General features: G+C 39.3%; 1 non-coding gene across 1 annotated transcript; it reads left to right on the plus strand.

Moving 5' to 3' along the window:
- Positions 1–2,415: 2,415 nt before the first annotated feature.
- TRNAA-AGC (transfer RNA alanine (anticodon AGC)) lies at positions 2,416–2,488 on the plus strand. Its single transcript has one exon. It is a non-coding gene; the product is annotated as a tRNA-Ala (tRNA).
- Positions 2,489–4,489: the final 2,001 nt, after the last annotated feature.

The raw sequence follows: 4,489 nt of genomic DNA on the forward strand, positions 1-4,489 counted from the left end.
AAACGAATTATGAGTCACTTATATTCTGAAACGAATTATGAGTCACTTATATTCTGAAACGAATTATGAGTCACTTATATTCTGAAACGAATTATGAGTCACTTATATTCTGAAACGAATTATGAGTCACTTATATTCTGAAACGAATTATGAGTCACTTATATTCTGAAACGAATTATGAGTCACTGATACTGTGCTACGAGTTATGAGCTACTGATACTGATACTATGAGTTACAGATTGCAGTGACCCGAACTCTTTAGCGATATTTTTTTTTTTTTTTGGAATTTAATCGTTTTTCCTAGTAGCGATTTCCTAAAAATTGGTCGGTGGGCCCCATTTATCCCACGGGCTGTTTGTTGAAGACCCTTGTTCTACGATGAACAGTTAATGCCGAGTTAAGACTTACAGGGCACCCATATAAGTAGCGAAAAAAAAAGGTAAAAGAATAGTACTAGCTGAATATGCTTATGGAAGAATAGGATTATCCCTCTCCTCTATAGTATTCAAGGAAGCGAAAACAAAATCCAAATAATTGTTTCTTTTCTGCACGCTATAGCATTGGGACTCCATTATCGATTCCGGGTAAGTTTCAATGATTACGCTACGTTGATACCCTATGCCATATCTGACATTTACACGGGGAGTATCATGTATATCCCACAGAATATCATGTCTCACGGTCTAGAGACATGGCCGATCCTTGGAAGAAATATCGCTACGATTCATTCACCCTTACATTCCCCATTAGTTTTAGGGAATACTGGCCGTTTTGTATCAGAATAAAGCGTCTGATACCTCTTTTGCCATCTCATGTATACAGGATTGGTTCCATTACATGATTGCCTGTTCCGTTTCCAAAAAAAACAGGATTTCTTGGATTGAAGAGTTAGCAAAAAATGTGGAATGGTGTTGTTTGATGTTGTCTGTTTCAAAAACTCACTGTGAGAATGACATCCAACTCCTTTAAATACGGAAATATGAGTCGTTGAAAAATTTACGGGCTTTTGCCCGAAACATTTTGACCCTGGTTAAAATATCAGTCAGAGTATCAGAGTTATATATCTCAGAAACTGATATTTTATCGACATTCATAAGCTAAACAGCGGAAAAAAGTGATGAGTGAAGCAGTTTTTCGTTGCGATTGGCATCTCTCGCCACCCTTTCCCTATTTTATGTAATACTTTTCTCTACTCGTTAAACATATTCCCACTCTACAGGTCTTCGAAATACTAGGCTGACTCATCCGCCATCTATGAGCAAATACGTGACGTCAATCTTATCGCTATAGCTAATAGCTGAACCCCCCCCCCCATATATATTCTGTTATTTTTTTATTCTTAACTTTTCCGGAGACATCACTTGGAGTGGTAAACCATGAACATGGCCGTCGTAAGAGCATCATTGGCCCCCGGGCTTATTGGTTTTTCTGAGGCTCTACCTGGAAAATTCTCGAAAATTTCAGTTAGTTCTCGTTTTTGTGAGGCCCCTGTCCTCTTAATGCCCCCGTCCGTGCAAGGGTGGGCCCATGCGTTAAGATGGCACTGACCAGGAAGTGAATCTTACGTTTCACATTAATTTGGTAGTATAATTCTTACTGATAAACTTTTTTTTATCAGTAAATATGTGCATTCTAGCCAAAATATTGGAATTAAGCACACATACACTATCTTACAAAAGATAAGCACGCTACTGCTTATATAACATTACGACGTCACTTTAAACTTGCCTCTTCAGATTGCACGGTTAGTGGAACGCAAACGCTGGTGCTCGTTCATAGTCCCTTCACGAGGAGCCGTCGGCACTCAGTACTAGCAGATAGTGTTTTACCAAGTGGTACTGCAACCTGGGAAGTAACGGTTGTGGAGGTGGCTCGTCGATTCCGCTTAGCTACTATAGCAATATACCGAAACAAAGACAGTATATTGCTATAGTACCCAAGCGGAATCCACGAGTGACTTTCACCACTGTTACGTCCATTGTTGCAGCATCACTTGGTAAGACAATATTTGCCAGTACTGTGTGCCGAAAGCTCCACATGAAGGGACTACGCGTCCGAGTACCACGCATTTGTGCTCCATTAACCGTTCAATCCAGAAGGGCGCGGTTTCTAAGTGATGTCGTTGTTATACAAGCCGTCGCATGATTAACTTTTGGAAGCGAGTGTATATACAGTATATCATTGTATATTACAGGCAAAGAAACATCATTGAACTAGATCTATGAACTGAAACTGTTATAATTCTTCGATTGGAATTGGTGACATGTTTCAAATACGAATACAACGCCACAACAGGCAAAATGCCCAAAGACGTGGCTGAAAATACAAATACAATTTCGGTTTTGTGTATCGCATAGAAAAAAATCGGTCAGTATGATATTAAAAAAATCACTTGTTTGTATCGTCAAACTTGTCGGGGGCGTAGCTCAGATGGTAGAGCGCTCGCTTAGCATGCGAGAGGTGCCGGTATCGATACCCGGCGCCTCCACACAACATTTTTTGCCAACGGTCATACCATGCTGGAAACACCGGTTATCGTCCATTCACCGAAGTTAAGCAGCATCGGGCGCGATTAGTACTTGGGAGGGTGGTCATTTGGGAGCACCGGATGTGGTATTGGCATCACTTTTGTAAAATGAAAGAAGTCATGTCGAGAGAAATAGTAATGTTCCTCACACGCAGAGCACGGTCCATTCGCTGAATATGTGCAAAGGTTCAAAATCAGCCAGACCAGCGCGTATAGATGCGGCCTTTCGGGAAGCGTGCATTGATGAATTACTTAATGCATAATATATCAGTATTAATTTACTTTACATAAATAATAACTATTAAAATTTTGAAGCAAATGAAAAAGTTTAATTAATATTATTTTTCATAAAATTTTCGCCAATGCCATGTTGTATTATTTACTTTGCTTTAACTCACACATAAATAGACTCCAATCAAAGAATTATAACACCTTTATTTGATAGGTGACAGCAGTAGCTCCAGTTCAATGATGTTTCTTTGCATGAAATACAATACTCTTCTATATTGTGTGTGTATAATTTCCAATATTTTTTCTGGAATGCACATTTTTAATCGTAAAATTTTTTTTCTTTTGCCTGTTTATTGGTTACGGACAAAAGTAACAACGAAAGGCGCAATTTTTTTTCATGGTGAATAAGTTTACAAAAAATGGACGATTAGGGTCTAAAAGAATATGAATGATACCGTGTACAGATTTTTTTGTTGCGCAGAAAAACAAACTCCCGTATTGTGTATCATGGGCATCCCTGGGAAGTGAAGTTCAAGTGTCCCCATCTGGTTGAAATACACAACCTACACCAGTCAGTTTACATACTTTCTCTTGAAAATCATACTACCGCATCTCAAATAATCGCGAGACCGTCCTATACATCGGAGAACCCACGGGTAATTCCTATGCATTAAAACAAAGTACCGATAGTCTTCGCTTATCACTGTACAAAATATTAAAATTACCATTTGCAAAGACGAAGTGGGGGGGGGGGGTGACATATTAGAATAGTTCATTTTAATTCTTATATATAGGTTGCAGAACACAAACCTGCAAATTCCTTAAACGCAAAATCGTCTAATTAAAAAAAAAAAGTTGTTTATCCCTCGCTTTACGAACGGCTCAGTTTGCGAGCAATTCGGATTACGAACAATGAAAAATGATTTGTTTTACGAACTAGTTTCGGTGTATACAATCACACAGATGTAACGGATCTCTAGGGAAGGATATTTCAGAAGTCTGGTACAAGAAACATTTCTTTAAACAATTCGAACTTTTGTCAGACGGTTCACGGACACCTCCATTACGAATTCATGGTGTGAAAAACAAGAATTGATGATAATCATCTCTGCCCCCCACGAGGATGGAGCCCTGTCGCCCCCTCCCCCTCTCTTGCAGGGAGCGATGTGGGGACCTTAGTTGCATCCGTAGAACAACCTCATTATCATCGTGGGTTCCACGGAACAGATTTATAACTATCCAGGATTCCGCGAGATGCTTTACGTTGGAAACCCCTGCTCTATACTGAAATAAATAAGTCAAGGTAGTTCACAACAGAACCCACTCCTATTAAGTAAAAGTTAAGTATAGTATAGCTTTTCAAGAGGTTATACGAGATTGGGGACAACTTGTTGAATTGGATAGGATCGTGGAGGTCACAACGGGTTATAGTAAACGGGGAATTCTATGTTTGGAAAGGTGTCACAAGTACAGTCCCTCAAGAAAGTGTCTTTGGCTCCATGTTGTCGTTGTTTTTTTTTTTTTTTTTTTTTTTTCACTTTTTATCGATAAACTTGATCAGGGTATTGTTAGAAATGGGATTTGATGGGATTGTTAGAAAATACGCAGATGACGTGAAACCAATGGGGGTAGCCAGGAATCAAGGCAACAGCACACAAAATAGGCTTTTGCGCTTTGTTTATTTCAAGATGCAGTAAAACCTCTGTTAACTGACACCCCTCAGATACGGTC

The sequence above is a fragment of the Pholcus phalangioides genome, unplaced genomic scaffold (assembly GCF_987345545.1).
Source record: "Pholcus phalangioides strain wild (caught in Gottingen) unplaced genomic scaffold, Ppha-v1.0 ptg000024l_1, whole genome shotgun sequence".
Taxonomy (NCBI): domain Eukaryota; kingdom Metazoa; phylum Arthropoda; class Arachnida; order Araneae; family Pholcidae; genus Pholcus; species Pholcus phalangioides.